This window comes from Pygoscelis adeliae, unplaced genomic scaffold, assembly GCF_000699105.1.
Source record: "Pygoscelis adeliae isolate BGI_AS28 unplaced genomic scaffold, ASM69910v1 Scaffold86, whole genome shotgun sequence".
Taxonomy (NCBI): domain Eukaryota; kingdom Metazoa; phylum Chordata; class Aves; order Sphenisciformes; family Spheniscidae; genus Pygoscelis; species Pygoscelis adeliae.
In genome coordinates this window covers 1744937-1752969 of record NW_008824930.1, presented here as the reverse complement: position 1 = coordinate 1752969, position 8033 = coordinate 1744937, and positions in this window count along the sequence as shown.

Below are 8033 nucleotides of genomic sequence, written 5' to 3'. Positions count from 1 at the left end.
TACTCTGCTCTGGTGAGATCCCACCTGGAGTACTGCATCCAGCCCTGGAGTTGTCAGCAGAAGAAAGACACGGACCTGTTGGAGCGGGTCCAGAGAAGGGCCACGAAAATAATCAGGGGGATGGACACCTCTCCTATGAAGAAAGGCTGAGAGAGTTGGGGTTGTTCAGCCTAGAGAAGAGAAGGCTTCGGGGAGACCTTATTGCAGCCTATCAGTACTTGAAGGGGGCTTATAAAAAAGATGGCGGCAAACTTTTTACCAGGGCCTGTTGTGTCAGGACAAGGGGGAATGGCTTTAAACTAAAGGGGGGTAGATTTAGACTAGATATAAGGAAGAAATTTGGTGGTGAGAAAGAAATATACTGAGGGTGGTGAAACACAGGAACAGGTTGCCCAGAGAGGTGGTGGACGCCCCATCCCTGGAAATATTCAAGGTCAGGTTGAACGGGGCTCTGAGCAACCTGATTTAGCTGAAGATGTCCCTGCTCATGGCAGGGGGGTTGGACTAGATGACCTTTAGAGGTCCATTCCAACCCAAAATATTCTATGATTCTATGATTCCCATGTGTGGCTGAGCAAGCTTAAGAGGAAGTTTGGATACAGCTCAGGAGGAGTCAAATAGAAGAAAGAAGCCAGAAAGTCACAGAAAAAACAACTGGGAACCAGCACAGAGTAGTTACCTCTGAATTTTGGGTAGCTTGTATAGAGTTTGCTGCAGCTCAGTAAGCCACTGACAGCCTGAATGCAAGGGCACACTGGAAGAGTTGTTTATAAACTTTTTATTACTGGTATTCCATGTGACCTAGCCACTTTGACCTTTCTCTATTTAAAAACTTAGATATTTGAGTTTAGATTCCAAGAAAGACATGCTTTTTGACTTTAAACGTTTTGTGGCCTTTTTTGAGATGCTCAGTGTGAAGAAAGGACAGACAGATAAAACCCAACTCAGGACTAATAACAATAATGTTAGAAGATGAAACAACATGAGCAGAGGCAACAGCCTTCTGTCTAGAGGGTGATAAACACTTAAAATAGCTTAGCAAACATCTGCCTATATGTGAACTGTAGATATTCTAATTATCTAGTCTTTATAACTATTCTTTTTGGTTTGTGGGAACATCCTAGGAAACCAAAATCCTTAAGGAATTTATGCATAAATATGCTCTGGATAAAATATTTAGAAGCTGCTGGTTACAATTGAGCTGTAACAGACACAGAATATCAAAATTTGTCTTTAAGACTGGTTGAAGCTGTGTTCATTGCAAGTTAAAACAATGTCGCTATAGCTCAGCAACTACTTTTAAACTGTTTTTTGGTTGTGGGTTTGGGGTTTTTTTTGTGCAACTAGCCGATCAACTATAATGAGATTTCTGGTGACTATTTAGTAAAAGTTTCAACAATGTATGGCTGACCTTTGAGGGTTGGGATGGGAGTGCTTATTTAAGGCCTAAAAATATGAATAGTAGAAGATGGCAGGAATAATAACACTACAATATATTAACATCAGAACAATATGGTTGCACTGAATTAAATAAGTAAGCAAGAACCATTACACAGTATTAAAATCCAAATACCTAAAAGGGCACTGAAAATTATATAGGAAATACTGACAGTATAAATTTTTCATAAAGTAGGATAGAAAAATCAGGATTTGTTGCCTGTTTGATGAGTACTATTTAGAAGAAGAGCTCTCTTCTGTATTTGAGGCTCATCAAGGGATGGATCCAGCCTGAGCTTCACCTATCAAAATGAGCCGATGTGTGTATGAGTTGGTAGAATTTGGCCTGTGTTAGTTTACTGAGTATGCTCTGTGTTGTTTTATAAATTGGTTTGGCCAGTCTAGAATATGAGTTACTATAGCTCATATTCTCCAAGCTACTATTCTTTTTTGTTAATTCCATGTAGTATTTATTTATTAGCTAATTAAAAGAAAATAAACATAATAGCAGGTTTATAAACCAAATTAAAAAACATCTTTCACTAATGTCCCATAAAAAATACTGAATAAAAAGAAGGAAAATCTTTTGGAGATAAAAATTAAAAAAAAAACCCTTCTGTATTAATCTTCCTTTCTTATGGTTCATTTTCATATAAACTCTGTTTTAGCATCTGCTAAGTTAGAATATTTGAGTCTCCTTTGCTAAGGTATTGTGCTCAGAGTTTATTGTCAAGAAATTCTGATTATTTTTTTTTCCCCTCTCCTGAACTTTGGTTTGGATTTAATCAAAATGCATGTAGGAGAATTTGAATGGAGTTCATTTCATTATTTTCATTATATATACGCAACATTGCAAAACCAGAAAAAGCCTATTCTCGTGTAGGAATTGTGCTCACGGGAATAAGGAGGAAATTGTTTTATGTTAAGGTTCATTAGTGGCCAAAAATCAATTAGATTTGATTCTTGCATGCTTAGTTTTATTGTTTTCACTGAACCAGACTGTGTTTGCTTTTAACTGAAAGGATCTATTTGAGAACGTTTATGTGAAGCAGAATTGCAGTTTCTGGATATGTAAGTAAACAAAACCAAAGTCATTTCTACAGAAATGTTCATTTTACAGGAAAGACACATGTGTATATTAATTGCTTACATATGTGCATTATATTTCTTTAATATCGCATAGCTAAGTTAATTGAACAGTGGTCTATGAAGTGATTTCTCTCCAGTTAAAAAAAAAAAAAAAGTGAGGGGGGGAAAAAAAAAGAATTTAAGAAAAGCTATTTGCTTGAAGAGATTCAAGAGAACCATGACAGATCTCAAAGGTGGGACTTAAGTGCTAAATGAGAATTAATCTATTTGGTCATATTCCTGTAAAAGAAACATGAGTGGTTTACATAGGAGTCTTCTTGCACGGTTCTCTACAAGGTTCAAAAAAGTGTAGTGATCCCTAATAATTTATGAGATATGCAGAATCTACTTAGTGCAAACAAACAAACAAACAAAACTCTGAAAAGCTAACACCATCTCTCGTTTTGTCTCAAAGTTATTGACCACTACAGACAAACAATAGAATTTTCAACCTCCTGAATCTAGGAAAACTTGTTAGTTCTAGGTCAGCACAGAATCAGCAGGACAATCTTCATATTAAGTTTATAGGATTTGAATTTTAGGAGTCTGAAGTATCTCTCGATCCCCGAGTGTTTTGACTTTGCATAAATTAGTCATTTTATCAAAGAAAATCTACCGTGACTCAAGCTATAAGCTAAAAAAGTAACAACACTTCAAAAAAAGGTTTTTATTATATATTTTAGAGTAATATATTTATATTTGGAAATATTCAGTTGAAAACAAAGAGTAATTGGGCTTTAAGTTATCACCAGCATTTCAAAGTGAATAGCCATTTTTGCAAATTTTAACAGCTCAGGGCCCTAATTTTCAGAGGCAGTTTTCTCAGAAGAAAAGTATATGAAAGATTGATTTGGGCACCCCCAGAACTTTAGTAACTCTCAAAAGTTCACAGCTGGATTTTTCTTCATGTGAATTCAATGTCTATCTACTTACATAGCCAACTTCTTGATCATTATTATTTACTTAATTGTCTAAATACTAAAATCCTCTGTAAGTTGAAATATTCGATACAACTTAGCTTGGGCATTTCCTTCATATTAAACTCTGAATTGAAAGAAACTGTTTGGAACATGGATGTGCATCTATACTGAATTTAAAACTTGTTTTATGATTTTAGCAGCTATTTTCAGAATCTGAAAGGAAACCATTAATTGGAACTTCTTGCTGATCACTGTTTAGAAAAGAAGAGAACACTACTGAAGTACCTTCCACTTGCCAACTGTCCTGCACCGATCAGTAGTTCAGCATTCTTCAGATTCATAATTCTGAGGATGAATTTGTAATGTCAAACTAGCTGGAGTGTGGATAAGGTTTAGTTTACCTCAAAACTGAAGGTATCTTTCATAATAGATTTTTAGCTGAAGAATTTCTCAGACCACTTCAAATAACACTTTTTTCCCAAGCCCCCACCCCACCCCTTCCCTTTTTTCTTTTTTTTTTTTTTTAATTATGATGATGTCTCACACACAAGTTCTTTGGTCACATATTCTTGAATTATCTGTATTCTGCCTAGTGAAAATAATTTTTTAGTTTTCTAGGCAGGCGTTCAAACTTTAGTGTTTAGTGTCTTGTCATCGCTTGTCAGTAGAGGGCAATATCTATCAATGTGGTTACTACACAAGTGGGACTATACAAATAACAATGCAATACACTCAAAGGAATGACGTTCAGTCAGAAATTATTTTTGAGACAGTTGGGTTTTGCACCGTTTCAGTTATAAGAATTCAGTCAATAGTTGAAAAGAGGCAGCAATCTCATATCTCAGAATGTGTCTTGAGGCAATATTAGAAGTTCTCAAATAAAGATAGAGATAACCTATTAATTCTCAGGCTCTTTGTTAAGCTGGGGGATTCACTGAGGCATTCAAGGATGAGAGCTCTTGTTCTATATTGCATAATATGATCCAGCATTCAAGGCAGTGGTTGAGATTAGAGTGTTTTCCAATAGTGAAGATTAAAGGCTGTTTTCTGTAGATTTAAATGGTTTAGTAGTATCTCGTTTAAGATCTGTCACAGTTTTTAACTGAGTTTTGTAAAAGCTGCATCTTCATTTTCATTAATGTTGTCTAAAAATGGTGTGGGAGAAGATTCCAAACAAATATGCAGATTAGCATAACACCTGCAGGTTATACAATGAAGTAGCAAATGTCTATTTAATCTTAGTTTTCAATTTTTGGGGTGCGGGGAATACTTTGAAAATTCCCATTCCTTTTCTGTTACTCTTATTCTAGACAAATTTATCAAAATAATATTGAACACAACTATCCTCTAACTCAATTTCTCAATTTAACTAGGTCAGTGACATGTTTTTCATTAGTCTAACACTGCTTTACTGTTTGTAGTTTTCTCCTATTGTCTTACTCTTCATCATTTCTTTGTATACTGTGTTTCTCTGAGAGGACTGATGTACTTTTTTAAAATGCTAATGTAAACTGTAGCCAGCTATTTGATATATTTGACAGAAATCAGTATTTTAGCAGATTTTATTTTAAATAAATCAGGTTATGAAAACAGTTTCCTACCTTCATAAACTTTGGACTTGAATATTTTACTAGCTGTAAATAAGAAGAATTTCCTGTTCTTTCAAGTATTTTACTGTATTGAGAAGAAATCAAACTAACCAGTTGTTAACTCAAAAAATTCTTATAATTCTCATTTAGTCTTAAAACTATTTGTGTTTAGAAGAATTATACTATTAGTATAATACTGCCAATTCTACACTCTGTTTAATGGAATTTTATGAAAGGCTGAAAATGAATGGCTACAGCCCTGGGGCTTGTTCATTTTTTTTATTTTTGACACAAAAAATAAAATTTCAGTTGTGCAATTGTACTCTTACCAGTGCTGGAAAACAGGGAGACTAAATTCATTATGGTTACTTACACTTTCTAGAATGGGACTTACACTTTCTAGAATGGGAGCACTAATTTTCAACTAATTCAGTTGAAAAAAATCTATTTGAAAGAAGTCATAAAAGACTAGTCTAAAACTACTCTTGGTAGATCGATGGTTAGAATCACTGTTTACTTCAGCCTAGAAGGATGAGATAAGAGGTAATGTACGTAGACACATCTAAACTACAACAGTTGATATATTAGGGTGATGACCAGAGACTAAATACGAAGGATGTGGATAGACCTCTCTGTCTCATTATACTAGTTGACATAATAATCTAGGGAGGATTCAGAGGTTCATCAATTCTCTGTAGCTTGAAAATGCTCACTACACAAGACTTGAGGACCAGACCTTTGACACGTGTGAAGAAGATGTCCTTGCAAGAGTGAAGATGCCTCAGTGTTCAGCTGCCCGCCTGGTCAGCACCGTGGTCATGTCTCTCTGCCTTTGTGCCTCATCAGATATGCACGGGAATGAGATCTGAAGCAACTAAGGTTGACATTCTCCTCTGGTCTCTGCATCATTTTTATTGACTTTGTTCTGTGCAGAATTTGCTGGAAGTTTAAGACTAATGTCTGTGTAATCTTATGGGTTTTAGGATGACTGCATTTGCAATATCTATACTGAATGAGCATCATGCTCTGATGAGTGAAAGTGACAGATCAAGACAGCTAGTTCTGTCTCAAGAAGGGCTATCTGGGATTATGAGCACCATAGACCTGCTCCTTGGGAAGCAATATGCTTCAAGGAGATGGAAAGACATGTTCTCTGAGGATCAGCTTCTTATCTGCAGATACTATTTGAAAAATTATTCCTTTTAGTAAACTATTTAAAAACATGTGCTAGCTGCTCCAGGAACGTGAACATGTATTACTGAAGCTGCTTTTATTTTGAAGGAAAAAATATCATCAATGAATTGTCATTTCCAGTTTATTATTCTCATTTCTTTATTTCCTGTGGAAGAATTCTCTACCCTTACCCTGCTAACGTCAAAAGTCTTTCTTTTCTTCAGTAGTTGCTTTAATAAGCTAAATTGCATATTTTTATATTTGTAATCAGTTCAGTGTGCATAATGTAGAGCATAAAATACCATGCTGGGTAATGGCATTGGTCTGAAGTTGTTCACAGCAATACAAGCTTGTTATTTTCATTCTGAAGTACTGTAATTCAGTTGAATCTCACTGAGGTTTAGTCCTACCCCATTTCTTCTGATACAAACAGGAAAGAAACAACCTATATGATGTCTGATATTGAAAATCTTTGATAGATATTAGTAAGGTAGAAAACTAAGTCTGTTCCACATCTTTTGTTTGCTGATAGGCAAATATTTGACATATTTTTGAATTTTAAGTTTCAATTGTCATATTTCTCTCCAACAGTTAGCTATCACTAATATAAATGATAAGGTACTTAAAATAAAGAAGATGAAATTAAATAAAATTTACAGCTTTAGGCAATATTCCAGAACACAGAAATCGACAGATCTTCTGTAGCCCAACTGTGCTTTACATCAGAATTCCAGTTTCAAAGATGAGAGAGAAAATGGTCCATGAAGTTTGTTTTTACTAGTATCAAACCTAAAGGCTGTTTATGATTCACTAGGACCCTTAATTGCACAGAAACTGAAGGTCCAGTAGTTATTTGGGATGTTCCGTTTTCTTAGGAGACCATGCTAATTTCTCTTTAATTATCGAAGAGGTTAAAACAACAGATTGTTAGCTGAACTCAACCCAGACAGATGGCACCATCCCATTCAAGCCAGTTTTGGGGATGTTCTGCTGCACCATATGCCAGAATCAGTTCAAAAGCTAATTAGTGCTTATTATAAGACAATCAGTCTCTCAAGGAAATTTCTTATGGATGGCCACAATTACAGAGTGAGGAAAAAAAAGGAATAAAAATCTGAATAGCATATACCCTCACTGACTTGTTTCCTCCAGTCGTAAATAAAGGTCAGCATGGTAAGCCATCTTGAATAACCTTTCAGCTCAATCCCAGTAGTGCTGACATTCCTGGGCTGTATTTGTAAAATAAATATTGAATGCTGTAGTGAATTACAGCTTTTTTCCTCCTTTTTCTTAACAGCTGTAGTGTAAAGGATGGAGTAAAGTTGGTTATGCAACTGAGTTCTTATCTGTTAAATTAAGCTAATTAAAATAAAAGAAATTGCAACAGAGATTTACAAAAATTTAGAATTATCAGCCCAAGAAGAAAAGTGATTGTTATAAACATGAAACATAGCTTACTTTCCAATAGTCTTACACATTAACTTCAGTTTACCAGGCAAAAGCAAGAAGCAGAATGCCAATATTTTTATAGGGCAAAAGCAAGAGAAAGGTGAAGAAAGATGCTGTAATATGCTGATGTTGTGGCATCTGCTACCTGTTTTCCCGGGACTTAATACGATTCTCAGAAGTCAGATTTTTTAGACTTACCTATTCAAACAGGCTGTTGCGGTTCAGGCTCTACAATCTCTCTCTCTGAGGCATGCCTTCTGCATAAATAAACTGATATGCAAAACACTTAAGTAGTCTTGATGTTCAAAGAAATTGTTAGAATGAGAACTCTGTAATT